The sequence below is a fragment of the Oncorhynchus mykiss genome, chromosome 19, assembly GCF_057628025.1.
Source record: "Oncorhynchus mykiss isolate SJ-2025 chromosome 19, ASM5762802v1, whole genome shotgun sequence".
NCBI classification, from domain to species: domain Eukaryota; kingdom Metazoa; phylum Chordata; class Actinopteri; order Salmoniformes; family Salmonidae; genus Oncorhynchus; species Oncorhynchus mykiss.
In genome coordinates this window covers 53654617-53671857 of record NC_143040.1, presented here as the reverse complement: position 1 = coordinate 53671857, position 17241 = coordinate 53654617, and positions in this window count along the sequence as shown.

Genomic DNA, 17241 nt, shown 5'->3' with positions numbered 1-17241 from the left:
GGAGTTACAAACAGACTATACTAAACAAGTTAAATGTCTAACTTGTGATTAAATGTTTTCCACACACATAGATACCTGTAGGCTACTTGGACACCTGGTCCCCACCAGTGGTAGTCAGTGCCTCAGTGCCAAATACAGATGAAAGTTGCCCTATTTATTTATTTATTTTATATTTATTTATTTAACTAGGCAAGTCAAGAACAAATTATTATTTACAATGACAGCCTAGGAAGAGTGGGTTAACTGCTTTGTTCAAGGGTAGAACAACAGATTTGTACCTTTTCAGCTCATTCGATCTAGCAACCTTCTGGTTACTGGCCCAACACTCTAACCACAAGGCTAACTGCCACCCCCCTTTAAGATTAGGGAGGACGCACATTTTTTTTAATGAGCAGGCCTTATTTCTATTACAGCATATTGGATGACTGTGATTCATATTCCATTCACCCAGCTGAATGTAACATCGATAGGTTTAGAATTTTCCTTCTCGCCATCATGAGGTTGCTACAAAGTGACAGACATTGACACATTCAATAAGGCCTTGCACACTCTTGCCTGCATCTAGCTGACCTACAGTAGGGTGCAATCATTAGTCCAACAGTTGCAAATTCAGGTATGTTTATCCCTGTTTCGTTCCGTTTGCTTACATTTAAGAAACATTTTCAACAGAATTGGTGGAATGAATACACCCCTGATCACATGCAAACAATTCACTTTCATAGCAGACCCATACAAACAGCCTGATCCCTTTGATTATTGTTTAAATCCTTCCAGCATCCACACGCTCTCCTCCTCTTACCTTTCCCTTCGCTTGTGGACTTCAGTGCACAACATATCAGCTATCTGTGACCAGGCGAAAAATCCTTCCCTAGCATAGCCGGGGGACATAGTGGTTCTGAGGGTACCGCAGCACCCCCTGAAAAACAAGAATTATTTAAAAAATACAAGATTTTTTCTTTCTCACAAAAGTAGTGCACTGGGTCTTTAATAGTCCTGTATTAGCAGACTGATATAGCCAGGGACTTGCTTCCATTCAGCCACAAGAGGATTAATGAGGTCGGGCACTGATGTTGGCCTAGTTCACAGTCAACGTTTTAATTCATACCAAAGGTGTTCGATGGGGTTCAATGAATCAATCAATCAAATGTACTTATAAAGCCCTTCTTACATCAGCTGACACAAAGTGCTGTACAGAAACCCAGCCTAAAACCCCAAATAGCAAGAAATGCAGGTATAGAAGCACGGTGGCTAGGAAAAACTCCCTAGAAAGGCCAGAACCTAGGAAGAAACCTAGAGAGGAACCAGGCTATGAGGGGTGGCCAGTCCTCCTCCGGCTGTGCCGGGTGGAGATTATAACAGAACATGGCCAAGATGTTCAAATGTTCATAGATGACCAGCCGGATCAAATAATAATAATCACAGTGGTTGTAGAGGGTGCAACTGATCAGCACCTCAGGAGTAAATGTCAGTTAGCTTGTCATAGCTGATCATTCAGAGTATCTCTACCGCTCCTGTTGTCTCTAGACAGTTCAAAACAGCAGGTCTGGGACAGGCAGCATGTCCGGTGAACAGGTCAGGTTCCATAGCTGCAGCAGAACAGTTGAAACTGGAGCAGCAGCACAGCCAGGTGGACTGGGGACAGCATGGAGTCATCAGGCCAGGTAGCCTACGAGAGAGAGAGAGAGAGAGAAAGAAAGAAAGACAGAAAGAAAGAAAAAAAGAAAGAAAGAATGAAAGAAAGAAAGAAAGAAAGAAAGATAGATTAAGGTCAGGGCTCTGTGCAACCCGGTCAAGTTCTTCCACACCGATCTTGACAAATAATTTATGTATTAACCTCGCTTTGTGCATGAGGGCATTGTCATGCTGAAACAGGAAAGGGCCTTCCCCAAACTCTTGCCACAAGGTAGACGCACAGACTCGTCTGGAACGTCATTGCTATATGCTGTAGTGTTAAGATTTCTTTTCACTGGTTCCTAGCCCCAAACCATGAAAAACAGTCCCAGATCATTCCTCCTCCACCAAACTTTACAGTTGGCACTATGCATTCGGGCAGATAGTGCTCTCCTTGCATCTGCCAAAGCCAGATTCGCCCGCCGAAATGCTAGATGGTGAAGCATGATTCATTACTCCAGCGAACTCGTTTCCACTGCTCCAGAGTCCAATGGCGGCGAGATTTACTCACTCCAGCCGATGCTTGGCATTGCGCATGGTGATCTTAAGTTTTTGTGTGGCTGCTCGGCCATGGAAACTCATTTCATGAAGCTTCAGACGAACAGTTCTTGTAGTGATGTTGTTTCCAGAGGCAGTTTGGAACACGATAGGGATTGTTGTAACTGAGGACAGATGATTTTTACACGCTACATGCTTCACCACTTGGTGGTCCCGTTCTGTGAGCTTGTGTGGCCTACCACCTACGCCGTTGTTATTCCTAGACGTTTCCTCTTCACAATAACAGCACTTACAGATGACCGGGGCATCTCTAGCATGGCAGAAATTTTACGAACTGACTTGTTGGAAAGGTGGCATCTTATGACGGTGCCACATTGAAAGTCACTGAGCTCTTCAGTCCATTCTATTGCCAATGTTTGTCTATGGAGATCACATGGCTGTTTGTTCGATTTTATACACCTATCAGCAATGGGCGTGGCTGAAAAAGCCGAATGCACTAATTTGAAGGAGTGTTCACATACTTTTGTATATATAGTGTATACGTGTCAGGGAACGTCTTTCAACCCTCACTATGAATTGCCATCACCATGGCCTTGATTCCCATATCAGCGCCATGAGTTCACTGATAAGCGTAGCATGTGCGATAGCAAGCCCATATGTCCGTCCTTACAGTAAAACCCCTGAAACACATCCTCAGGCCTGTAATAAGGTGTGCCCCACACTGTCCACTCCATACACACTCAATATATAGCCCCTCTAAGCTGTAAAACACTGTATAGCCACTGTATAGCCCTGTAAGCTGTGGCCATGGAGGTGGCTCACTGTTTCACCATAGGCCCTGTACTGTGGGTCTGTGGAAGCCCCTCGAATGTGTCAGAAACACCCTCTGGCCCTGGCAAGTCAGTCACACACCAGCCAAGCCCTCCACAGCAGCAGGGTGTAAATCCAACAGCTATAACAATGGGGGGAGTGTGAGGGCCAAGCAGAGACACACTCAGGCCTGAGACCCCCCACCCTAATAACCCCTTCCAGCTGTACTGCAGGCCTCCTCATGTAGAGGATGACGAGCCTACCACCAGGGACCGTGTCCACACCCTGGAGTCAGGGAGCTGACCTCATGGACACGCTGGAGGTTGGGTGAGTTAGTCACAGCAGCAGTGCCCCTGAGTCAGTCCACCAGCACACTACACCCATTCAGTACCTGAGAATGTATGGTAACCCACCCTGCTCTCTGCTCCCTGCCCTGGTATTTACACACACAGACACGTACATCTACTCACTACGCTCTTAGAAAAAATGGTTCCAAAAGGGTTATTCGGCTGTCCCCATAGCATAACTATTTTTGGTTCCTGATAGAACTATTTTGGGTTCCATGTATACTGAACAAAATATGAACGCAACATGTAAAGTGTTGGTTCCATGTTTCATGAGCTGAAATAAAAGATCCCTGAAATTTTGGGAACAAATTTTCTCACATCCCTGTTAGTGATCATTCCTCCTTTGCCAAGATAATCCATCCTCCTGACTGTCACGCCCTGACCTTAGAGATCCTTTTATGTCTCTATTTTGGTTTGGTCAGGGCGTGAGTTGGGGTGGGCATTCTATGTTTTTGTGTTCTATGTTTACTATTTCTGTGTGTTTGGCCGGGTGTGGTTCCCAATCAGAGGCAGCTGTCTATCGTTGTCTCTGATTGAGAACCATACTTAGGTAGCCTTTTCCCACCTGTGTCTCGTGGGTAGTTATTTTCTGTTTTGTGTCTTTCTGCACCAGACAGAACTGTTTCGGGTTTCGTTGAAAGATGAACACGTACCACGCTGCACCTTGGTCCTCCACTCCTTCCAACAGCCGTTGCACTGACAGGTGTGGCATATCAAGAAGCTTATTAAACAGCAGGACCATTTCACACGTGCACCTTGTGCTGGGGACAATAAAAGGCCTGTTTTGTGTGCAGTTTTGTGCAGTTTTGTCACACAACACAATGCCAAAGATGTCTCAAGTTTTGAGGGAGCATGCAATTGGCATGCATACTGGAGGAATGCCGACCAGAGCTGAATTTAATATTTATTTATCTACCATAAGCCACCTCCAACGTTTTTTTTTTTAATTTGGCAGTACGTCCAACCAACCTCACAACCACAGACCATGTGTCACCACTCCAGCCCAGAACCTCCACAACCAGCTAAGACCAGCCAGCCACCCAGACACCTGATGAAACTGTGGGTTTGCACAACCAAAGTATCTCTGCACAAATTGTCAGAAACGGTCTCAGGAAAGCTCATCTGCGTGCTCTTCACAGATGTATACCGGTTTCAACTGTACCGGGCAGACGGCATCATGTGAGATCCTGAGGCCCATTGTCGTGCTATTCATCTGCATCCATCACCTCATGTTTCAGCATGATAATGCATGTCACAAGGATCTGTACACAATTCCTGCAAGCTGAAAATGTCCCAGTTCTTCCATGGCCTGAATAGTCACCAGACCCAATGTCACCCATTGAGTAAGATTGGGATGCTCTGGATCAATGTGTACGACAGTGTGTTCCAGTTCGAGACAATATCCAACAACTTCGCACAGTCATTGAAGAGGAATGGGACAACATTCCACAGGCCACAATCAACAGCCTGATCCCCTCTATTTTTTATTTATGTTTATTTTATTTATTTATTTAACCTTTATTTAACCAGGTAGGCAAGTTGAGAACAAGTTCTCATTTACAATTGCGACCTGGCCAAGATAAAGCAAAGCAATTTGACACATACAACAACACAGAGTTACACATGGAGTAAAACAAACATACAGTCAATAATACAGTATAAACAAGTCTATATACGATGTGAGCAAATGAGGTGAGATAAGGGAGGTAAAGGCGAAAAGAAAAAAAAGGCCATGGTGGCAAAGTAAATACAATATAGCAAGTAAAACACTGGAATGGTAGATTTGCAGTGGAAGAATGTGCAAAGTAGAAATAAAAATAATGGGGTGCAAAGGAGCAAAATAAATAAATAAAATAAATACAGTAGGGAAAGAGGTGGTTGTTTGGGCTAAATTATAGGTGGGCTATGTACAGGTGCAGTAATCTGTGAGCTGCTCTGACAGTTGGTGCTTAAAGCTAGTGAGGGAGATAAGTGTTTCCAGTTTCAGAGATTTTTGTAGTTTGTTCCAGTCATTGGCAGCAGAGAACTGGAAGGAGAGACGGCCAAAGAAAGAATTGGTTTTGGGGGTGACCAGAGAGATATACCTGCTGGAGCGCGTGCTACAGGTGGGTGATGCTATGGTGAGCTAAGATAAGCTAAGATAAGGGGGGACTTTACCTAGCAGGGTCTTGTAGATGACATGGAGCCAGTGGGTTTGGCGACGAGTATGAAGCGAGGGCCAGCCAATGAGAGTGTACAGGTCGCAATGGTGGGTAGTATATGGGGCTTTGGTGACAAAACGGATTGCACTGTGATAGACTGCATCCAATTTGTTGAGTAGGATATTGGAGGCTATTTTGTAAATGACATCGCCGAAGTTGAGGATTGGTAGGATGGTCAGTTTTACAAGGGTATGTTTGGCAGCATGAGTGAAGGATGCTTTGTTGCGAAATAGGAAGCCAAATCTAGATTTAACTTTGGATTGGAGATGTTTGATGTGGGTCTGGAAGGAGAGTTTACAGTCTAACCAGACACCTAGGTATTTGTAGTTGTCCATGTATTCTAAGTCAGAGCCGTCCAGAGTAGTGATGTTGGACAGGCGGGCAGGTGCAGGCAGCGATCGGTTGAAGTGCATGCATTTAGTTTTACTTGTATTTAAGAGCAATTGGAGGCCACGGAAGGAGAGTTGTATAGCATTGAAGCTTGCCTGGAGGGTTGTTAACACTGTGTCCAAAGAAGGGCCAGAAGTATACAGAATGGTGTCGTCTGCGTATAGGTGGATCAGAGACTCACCAGCAGCAAGAGCGACATCATTGATGTATACAGAGAAGAGAGTCGGTCCAAGAATTGAACCCTGTGGCACCCCCATAGAGACTGCCAGAGGTCCGGACAGCAGACCCTCCGATTTGACACACTGAACTCTATCAGAGAAGTAGTTGGTGAACCAGGCGAGGCAATCATTTGAGAAACCAAGGCTGTCGAGTCTGCCGATGAGGATGTGGTGATTGACAGAGTCGAAAGCCTTGGCCAGATTAATGAATACGGCTGCACAGTAATGGTACTTATCGATGGCAGTTAAGATATCGTTTAGGACCTTGAGCGTGGTTGAGGTGCACCCATGACCAGCTCTGAAACCAGATTGCATAGCAGAGAAGGTATGGTGAGATTCAAAATGGTCTGTAATCTGTTTGTTGACTTGGCTTTCGAAGACCTTAGAAAGGCAGGGTAGGATAGATATAGGTCTGTAGCAGTTTGGGTCAAGAGGGGGATGACTGCAGCTGCTTTCCAATCTTTGGGAATCTCAGACGACACGAAAGAGAGGTTGAACAGGCTAGTAATAGGGGTGGCAACAATTTCGGCAGATCATTTTAAAAAGAAAGGGTCCAGATTGTATTGCCCGGCTGAATTGTAGGGGTCCAGATTTTGCAGCTCTTTCAGAACATCAGCTGACTGAATTTGGGAGAAGGAGAAATGGGGAAGGCTTGGGCGAGTTGCTGTGGGGGGTGCAGTGCTGTTGACCGGGGTAGGAGTAGCCAGGTGGAAAGCATGGCCAGCCGTAGAAAAATGCTTATTGAAATTCTCAATTATAGTGGATTTATCAGTGGTGACAGTGTTTCCTATCTTCAGTGCAGTGGGCAGCTGGGAGGAGGTGTTCTTATTCTCCATGGACTTTACAGTGTCCCAGAACTTTTTTGAGTTAGTGTTGCAGGAAGCAAATCTCTGCTTGAAAAAGCTAGTTTTGGCTTTTCTAACTGCCTGTGTATAATGGTTTCTAGCTTCCCTGAACAGCTGCATGTCACAGGGGCTGTTCGATACTAATGCAGAACGCCATAGGATGTTTTTGTGTTGGTTAAGGGCAGTCAGGTCTGGGGAGAACCAAGGGCTATATCTGTTCCTGGTTCTAAATTTCTTGAATGGGGCATACTTATTTAAGATGGATTAGGAAGGCATTTAAAAAAAATAACCAGGCATCCTCTACTGACGGGATGAGATCAATATCCTTCCAGGATACCCCGGCCAGGTCGATTAGAAAGGCCTGCTCGCTGAAGTGTTTCAGGGAGAGTTTGAGAGGGTCGGGAGGGTCAACGTAGCAGATGTGTTGTTACCTACCCTTAACACCTGGGGGCGGCCTGTAAGGAAGTCCAGGATCCAGTTGAAGAGGGAGGTGTTTAGTCCCAAGGTCCAATTCTTAGTGATGAGCTTTGAGGGCACTATGGTGTTGAACGCTAAGCTGTAGTCAATGAATGGCATTCTCACATAGGTGTTCCATTTATCCAGGTGGGAAAGGGCAGTGTGGAGTGCAATAGAGAAGACATCATCTGTGGATATTTTGGGGCGGTATACAAAATTGCAGTGGGTCTAGTGTTTCTGGGATAATGGTGTTGATTTAGGCAGGTTACCTTGGTGTTCTTGGGCACAGGGACTGTGGTGGTCTGCTTGAAACATTGACTCAGTCAGGGACAGGTTGAAATGTCAGTGAAGACATTTGCAAGTTGGTCAGTGCAAGCTCGGAGTACACGTCCTGGTAATCCGTTTGTCCCTGCAGCCTTGTGAATGTTGACCTCCTTAAAGGTCTTACTCACATCGGCTACGGAGAGTGTGATCACACAGTCATCCGGAACAGCTGATGCTCTCATGCATGCTTCAGTGTTGCTTGCCTCATAGCGAGCATAGAATTTCTTTATCTCATCTGGTAGGTTTGTGTCACTGGGCAGCTCGCGGCTGTGCTTCCCTTTGTAATCCGTAATAGTTTGCAAGCCTTGCCACACCTGACGAGCGTTGGAGCCGGTGTAATAGGATTCAATCTTAGTCCTGTATTGACGCATTGCCTGTTTGATGGTTTGTCGGAGGGCATAGCGGATTACTGTTTCACTCCTTGAAAGTAGCAGCTCTACCCTTTAGCTCAGTGCAGATGTTACTTGTAATCCATGGCTTCTGGTTTGGGTATGTATGAACGGTCACTGTGGGGACAACATCATCGATGCACTTATTGATGAAGCCAGTGACTGATGTCGTATACTCCTCAATGCCATCGGATGAATCCCGGAATATATTCCTGTCTGGGCTAGCAAACAGTCCTGTAGCTTAGCATCTGCGTCATCTGGCCACTTGCGTACTGAGCGAGTCACTGGGGCGGCAGGGTAGCCTAGTGGTTAGAGCGTTGGACTAGTAACCGGAAGGTTGCGAGTTCAAACCCCCGAGCTGACAAGGTACAAATCTGTCGTTCTGCCCCTGAACAGGCAGTTAACCCACTGTTCCCAGGCCGTCATTGAAAATAAGAATTTGTTCTTAACTGACTTGCCTGGTTAAATAAAGGTAAAATAAAAAAATAAAAAAAATAAAAAACTTCTTACTTTAGGTTTTGCTTGTAAGCAGGAATCAGGAGGATACAATTATGGTCAGATTTGCTAAATGGATGGTGAGGGAGAGCATTGTACGTGTCTCTGTGTGTGGAGTAAATGTGGTCAAGAGTTGTTAACCCTCTGGTTGCACATTTTACATGCTGGTAGAAATTATGCAAAATGGATTTAAGTTTCCCTGCATTGAAGTCCCCGGCCACTAGGAGCGCCGCCTCTGGATAAGCATTTTCTTGTTTGCTTATGGCCTTCTCCAGCTCGTTGAGTGCCGTCTTAGTGCCAAGATCGGTTTGTGGTGGTAAATAGACAGCTATGAAAAATATAGATGAAAACTATCTTGGTAAATAGTGTGGTCTACAGCTTATCATGAGATAATCTACCTCAGGCGAGCAAAACCTTGAGACTTCCTTAATATTAGTTTTCATGCACCAGCTATTATTTACAAATAGACACAGACCGCCACCTTCTTGTCTTACCGGAGGCAGCTGTTCTAGCTTGCCGATGGACCGAAAATGCCTCCAGCTGTATGTTATCCATGTTGTCGTTAAGCCACGACTCTGTGAAACATAAGATATTACCGTTTTTAATGTCCCATTGGTAGGATAGACATGATCGGCGCTCATCCCTTTTGTTATCCAATGATTGCACGTTGGCTAATAGGACTGATGGTAGAGGAGGATTACTCACTCGCCGCCAGATCCTATGTCCCCGATATCGCTGTCTCTTCTTCATGCGAACAGAGGGATTTGGGCCTTGCCGGGTGTCTGAAGGAAATAATTTGCATCATTTGCATCCGACTCGTTAAAGAAAAAATCTTTGTCCAGTACGAGGGGAGTAATCATTGTCCTGTTAGAAGCTCTTTTCAGTCATAAGAGATGGTGTCAGAAACATGTACAAAATAAGTTACAAATTACACAAAAAAACACACACAATAACACAATTGGTTAGGAGCCCATAAAACGCTAAAATTATGTGCTTGAGGTCAGAGACAGCAAAGGTTTTCAGCAGGCATCCAAAATCCTTGTTGTCCTGAATTCAGCCTGAGGTCAACTGGCCATGATGTCAGGGTAAGGATATAATGAGAGTGAAATCTGAAGTCACACTTTCACTAAGGTTCTGACAGACAAATGACGCCTAATGATTTGCTCTTGAAATACGTCAGCCTTCCCTGGCTTTCTCTTCCAGGAGATATGATGTGGGCTCTGTGCTGTTGTTCTAGACAAAGCCAGATCTGATTAGTAGAGAGAGAGAGAGAGAGAGAGAGAGAGAGAGAGGAGTGTTGCCTTAGCTCTGGTGTCCGTCCCCCCTGCCAAAGCAAACTCTGCTGGACGAAAGAGAAAGATGAGTGGACTTTGCGAGTGGCCAGCTGGCCCTGGTTAAAAGCTGATCATGAGCAAATAGGTCATTGTATCTCTTGGGGGGCTAGATCTTTACGAGTGAATGGAAACTAACCTCTGCCTCCGATCTGTTGTTGGAGAGCGGCGGGCGACCAGCAACCAGCGGTTGGTCTGTTTGAAAGGATCTGTAAGGAGGAAGGAAGAGTTAGGGAGACAAGAGCCGGGTTGTCTAGCGAGAGCTGATTATGCGGCTGGTTTCTTGGATGCAATGTTTGTGTTAGAACCTGTTGCGGTGGAGGTGTTATTGGATGTTTACTGTTTGAATTACATCATGAGAGTAGACTGTTGCTTCAATGTTTCCTACGGCAAACCTCTCAATGTGTCTGTCATTCATGTTTATAACAAGCCTTATAATGTACTATGTGAAGGTGTTAAACATGTCTAGGCCAGATGATGACAATTTCTCCTCCCTCTCCTAGGCTTGTTTTCCACATCTTCCTAATCTGCAAGGAAACAAACATACAGGTTGACAAACACAGCCTAAGCATTTTTACCTTCTCAACCCACACCTAACATTAAACACCTACACACACACTTAATTTTTTATTTTACCCTTATTTAACTAGGCAAGTCAGTTAAGAACAAATTCTTATTTTCAATGACGGCCTCGGAACAGTGGGTTAACTGCCTGTTCAGGTGCAGAACGACAGATTTGTACCTTGTCAGCTCGGGGATTTGAACTTGCAATCTTCCGGTTACTAGACCAAGCTCTAACCACTAGGCTACCCTGCCGCCACACTGTAATGTGGACTGCAACCATTACCGTTCATTTCAAACTCACAGTTAATACTTCCTGGTTCTGAAGCACTTACACAATTTTAGAAGAAAGCCTATTGAAATAATACATCTTCAAATATAAGGAACTAGAACATAAAAGTAGTAAAAAGCCCCAAATTAGGTAGGAATCAACATGGTGGCGATAAAAACACAGCAAATAGATGACATAGAAGGCACAGTATGTGGTTATGTGCGGTATATTGTAATCGAAGGTGGGGTTTGTGTTTTTGTGTTTAGAAAGGTGTGGAGTTAAGTGAGTGAAAAAGGCAAATGGTTGCAAATGCCAGAGTGCATGTGTGTCTGCGAGCAAGAGTTGTAATAGAGAGAGCTTTTAATTTTGTGAAGATATGGGATATGCATGTTAAAATCTAAAGTTTTTTTTACAGATAGCCAGGGATAACCAACACTCAGGCATAATTTACAAATGAAGCATTTGTGTTTAGTGAGTCTGCCAGATCAGAGGCAGTAGGGATGACCAATGTTCTCTTGATAAGTACGTGAATTTGACAATTTTCCTGTCCTGCTAAGCATTCAAAATGTAACAAGTACTTTTGGGTGTCAGGGAAAATCAAGTTGTATTTGTCAAATATGCCGAATACAACAGGCATACTGTGAAATGCTTACTTACAAGCCCTTAACCAACAATGCAATTTTAAGAAACATAAGAGTTAAGAAAATATTTACCAAATAAACTAAAGTAAAAAAAAAACACATATATCTATAACAATAACAAAGCTATATACAGGGGGTACCGGTACTGAGTCAATGTGTGGGTGTACAGGCTAGTCGAGGTAATTGAGGTAATATGTACATGTAGGTAGGGGTAAAGTGACTATGCATAGATAATAAACAGCACGTAGCAGCAGCATAAAAGAAGGGGGGGTCAATGCAAATAGTCCGGGTAGCTATTTAATTAACTGTTCAGCAGTCTTATTGCTTGGGGGTAAAAGCTGTTAAGGAGTCTTTTGGACCTAGACTTGCCACTCCGGTACCACTTGCCGTGCGGTAGAACAGTCTATGACTAGGGTGGCTGAGGTCTTTGACAACGCCTGGTATGGAGGTCCTGGATGGCAGGAAGCTTGGCCCCGGTGATGTACTGGGCCGTACGCACTACCCTCTGCAGCGCCTTGCGGTCGGATGCAGAGCAGCTGCCATACCAAGCAGTGATGCAAACAGTCAGCATGATCTCGATGATGCAGCTGTATAACTTTTTGAGGATCTGAGGACCCATGTGTAACGCCCTGACCATAGGGAGCTTTTTATTCTCTATGTTGGTTAGGTCGGGGTGTGACTAGGGTGGGACATTTGGTGATTATATTTCTATGTTGGCCTTTCTATGTTGGCCGGAGCCGCCATTGAGGATGACTCCACGGTCCGGAGTCCCCGGCCATGATCCACGGTCCGGAGCCTCCGGCGACGATCCAAGGTCCGGTTCCTCCGGCGACGATCCCGCACCAGAGCTGCGATTGAGGATGACGTATCCACAAGCGGAGTGGGTACTTCACCCCGCATCAGAGCCACCCCCAACGGTAGATGCCCACCCGGATCCTCCCCTATTGAGTCAGGTTTTGCGGTCGGAGTCCCCACCTTTTGGAGGGGGTTCTGTCACGCCCTGACCATAGAGAGCTTTTTATTCTCTATGTTGGTTAGGTCGGGGTGTGACTAGGGTGGGACATCTAGGTGATTATATTTCTATGTTGGCCTGGTATGGTTCCTGTTACGGACGTGGTTCCTGCACAGGAACCACATCAGCGGAAATTTCAGAGCGCCACCTATAGTACTCGATAAATCTCAAACTTTCATTAAAACACACACGCAAGATACTCAGTTAAAGCTACACTCATTGTGAATCTAGCCAACATGTAAGATTTGTAAAATGCTTTTCGGCGAAAGCATGAGAAGCTATTATCTGATAGCATGCACCCCCCAAAATACCTGAACGAGACCTAAACAAAAGATTTTGCGGTAGCCGGCGCTACACAAAACGCAGAAATAAAATATAAAACATTCATTACCTTTGACGAGCTTCTTTGTTGGCACTCTATACTCTATATGTCCCATAAACATCACAATTGGGTCTTTTTCCCGATTAAATCCGTCATTGTATCCCCAAAATGTCATTTTATGAAGGCCGGTCTGATCCAGGAAAAATCACCTTTTCAAGACGCAACGTCACTTTTTAAAATTAAAAACGTTGCCTATAAACTTTTACAAATCACTTCAAACTACTTTTGTAAACCAACTTTAGGTATTAATAAACGTTAATAATCGATCAAATTGATCACGGGGCGATCTGTATTCGATAGCAGCAAGTCTTGAAATCATCGTCCATTTTTTCACTTTCATAGCTTCCTCCGGTGCGCCCCAAGACAGGAAGTGCCTACACGTCATCCCACCAAGGATAAATCTATAATGAAATGCCAGCACTGGCGGCATCGTGTGGAAGCTGTATGCATTGTAATGGGAACCTCATCTATTTTCTATCGCCTTAGACAATACATTGACTGGCGGATGAATCTTTTTTTTGTGTTTTTGGTGACCAGTTTTCCCAGGGATTTTTACTCCTAAACACGTTCTGTTATAGCCACAGACACGATTTAACCAGTTTTAGAGAATTCATAGTGTTTTCTATACACACATACGTATCATATGCATATACTATATTCCTGGCATGAGTAGCAGGACGTTGAAATGTTGTGCGATTTTTTACAAAAAGCTGCGAAAATTCGCATCATCCGTAACAGGCTTAGGTCGGGGTGTGACTAGGGTGGGACATCTAGGTGATTACATTTCTATGTTGGCCTGGTATGGTTCCCAATCAGAGACAGCTGTTTATCATTGTCTCTGATTGGGGATCATATTTAGGCAGCCATTTCCCCTTTGTGCTTTGTGGGATCTTAACTATGTACAGTTGCCTGTGAGCACTATAGCACCTTCACGTTTTTGTTTTGCAGGTATTGTTTTCTTTGAGTTTCACTTCAAAATAAAGAGGATGGAACCATACCACGCTGCATCTTGGTCCACTTATTACGAACAGCGTGACACCATGCCAAATCTTTTCAGTCTCCTGAGGGGGAATAGGCATTATCGTGCCTTCTTCATGACTGTCTTGATGTGTTTGGACCATGATAGTTTGATGGTGATGTGGACACCAAGGAACTTGAAGCTCTCGACCAGCTTCACTACAGCCCTGTCGATGTGACTGGGGGCGTGCTCCGCCCTCATTTTCCTGTAGTCCACGATCAGCTCCTTTGTCTTACTCACGTTGAGGGAGAGGTTGTTGTCCTGGCACCACACTGCCAGGTCTCTGATCTCCTGCCTTAGGCTGTCTCATCATCGTTGATGATCAGACCTACAACCGTCGTGTCATCAGCAAACTTAATGATGGTGTTGGAGACGTGTTTGGTCATACAGTCGTGGATAAACTGGGAGTACAGGAGGGGACTGAGCATGCATCCCTGAGGAGCACTCGTGATAAGGATCAGCGTTGCAGATGTGTTGCTGCCTACCCTTACCACCTGGTAACAGAAAAACCCAGCCATTTTTCCATTCAAAGAGAGGAGTCACAAAAAACACAAATAGTGATAAAATGAATCACTAACCATTGATGATATTCATCAGATGACACTCATAGGACTTCATGTTACACAATACATGTATCTTTTGTTCGGTAAAGTTCATATTTATATCCAAAAATCTCATTTTACATTGGCGTGTTATGTTCAGCAGTTCCAAAACATGCAGTGATATTGCAGAGAGCCACATGAATTCACAGAAATACTCATTATAAATGTTGATGAAAATTCAAGTGTTATGCATGGAACTTTAGATACACTTCTCCTTAATGCAACTGCTGTGTCAGATTTTTTTTTAATTTTACAGAAAAAGCATAATCTGAGAACGGCGCTCAGAGCCCAAACCAGCCAAAAGAAATATCCGCCATTTTGCGCAGTCAACATTAGTCATAAATAGCATTATAAATATTCACTTACCTTTGATAATCTTCATCAGAATGCACTCCCGGGAATCACAGTTCCACCATAAATGCTTGTTTTGTTTCGATAATGTCCATCATTTATGTCTATTTATGTCCAAATAGCTTCTTTTGTTAGGGCATTTGGTAAACAAATCCAAAAGCGCGTTCTGGTCCAGTCGGACAAAAAGTTCAACAAGTTATATTACAGGTCGAAGAAACTTGTCAAACTAAGTATAGAATCAATCTTTAGAATGTTTTTATCATAATAGTTCAATAATGTTCCAACCGGAGAATTCCATTGTCTGTAGAAATGCAATGGATCGAGAGATACCTCTCATGTGAAATTTGCGTGACTGAGAACGAGGCTGCTGCCAGACCCCTTAGTCAAACAGCTCTCATCCGGCCCCCCTTCACAGTAGAAGCCTGAAACAACGTTATAAAGACGGTTGACATCTAGTGGAAGCCTTAGGAAGTGCAAAATAACCCATATTCCAATGTGAATTCAATAGGGGCTGAGTTTAAAAACTACAAACCTCAGATTTCCCACTTCCTGTTTCGATTTTTTCCCAGGTTTTTGCCTGCCATATGAGTTCCGTTAGACTCACAGACATCATTCAAACAGTTTTAGAAACTTCAGAGTGTTTCTATCCAATACTAATAATAATATGCATATTTTTGCATCTGGGACTGAGTAGGAGGCAGTTCACTCAGGGCACGCTATTCATCCAAATGTGGAAATGCTGCCCCCTATCCCAAAGATTAAGTAGTACTTTAAAATAGTTTTACTTAAATACTTTACACCACTGGTGTGATGTCATTGAGAAGAGAAATGATAGGTGATTTACTTTTGGATTATAGCAATCTGCTATCGGCTATGGAGCATAGGGGGCTGTTGTCCTGATGCACATGCTGCTGTGACATGCCGCTTTAAGCATTTATACTTAGCCTGTTATTCTTGAAAAAGTATATTCAATTAAACTTGTTTGTAAGTCAATTTCCTTTTTTCTTTTAGTCATTTATTCACTGTAGGACTGCATACTGACATCCTGCACTCTGCACTTGGAGACCTTTTGCAAGGCTGTCTTCCTACATCTCCCTTGGCTAGTTTGGGTCCGTTATTAGGCTACACACTGTCTGAAGCAAGTGTATTAATCTAGGAGTGATAGTGCCTGTTGACAAAGATTTGGTAAGCATGAGTGTTTATGGGAACTAAACAATATAGAATGCCAGGCAGAGGAAGCTATATGTGTAACGAACGTCGTAGGTGGAAGAAGGTGAGGACCAAGGCGCAGCGTCGTACGTGTTCAAAAGTATTTTAATAGAACACTGGAAAAAAAAACAACAACGTGAACAAACGAAACCGAAACAGTTCTGTCTGGGGCAGACACAGAGACAGAAAACAACTACCCACACCCCTAGTGGGAAAACAGGCTGCCTACGTATGGTTCTCAATCAGAAACAACGATAACCATCTGCCTCTGATTGGGAACCATACCAGGCCTAAACATAGAAACACAACACCTAGACATACAACATAGAATACCCACCCACATCACACCTTGACCAAACAAAAAATAGAAACATACAAAGCAATCTACGGTCAGGGCGTGACAATATGACTGAAATCATAGATAGCTTCATCTTTGTTTACTGAATGATAATACATAAATCACTGTTGATGACAACATAATGACATGCTGTAACCATGTTACCTCTTTAACAGAAACGCTACTGGTATGAACATCATTCCCTTGAAAATGAACAAATGTGTACACAAGGACTCGTTTATACTTTGCCAAATCCCGTATCAATCCCCAGTAGAGTTTTAGTGAGTAGCACTGTTTTCTGATCATGACCATAAGCAGGGAGACATACTGTATACACAAAACAGATGCTCTCCAGGAGTGACAGTGAGCTGAAAAATATTAAATCATCTTTGGTGCTTTCCATACAAGGAACATAAACAAACGTGGAAATATTGTGTGTTACGAGACCTTTTCTGGCCCAATATCTGGTGTGTGTCGTTGTAATAATGTGAATAAAAACAACTGATAGCCTATCTGAAAGTTGCCTGTCCTCAGTGAGAGTAGGTCTGAGTCCATGACCTTGACTGTCTGACATGGAGCTGGGGTCTCCAGCGGCCATCAGGAACCCCACTTTGAGCTGCAGCAGTGGACCCTCTAAGAGAGACCCACCATGTATCAAAAGCACCGAATGTCCAGTCTTAAGGAGTTATCTTTAACGGTAGCTAAGTCATACTGAACATCTCAAGACAATGCACATGACTAGGGCCTGTAGCCAACATACAGTTCATGTCTTAACTCTAGCGAGTTAAACAGCTAACAGGGGATGTTGTACTTTGTAAACAGTATTGTGAACGACACAATATGAGCTACCTCATATACACCTGACTTTGGTGTCTGCTGGTC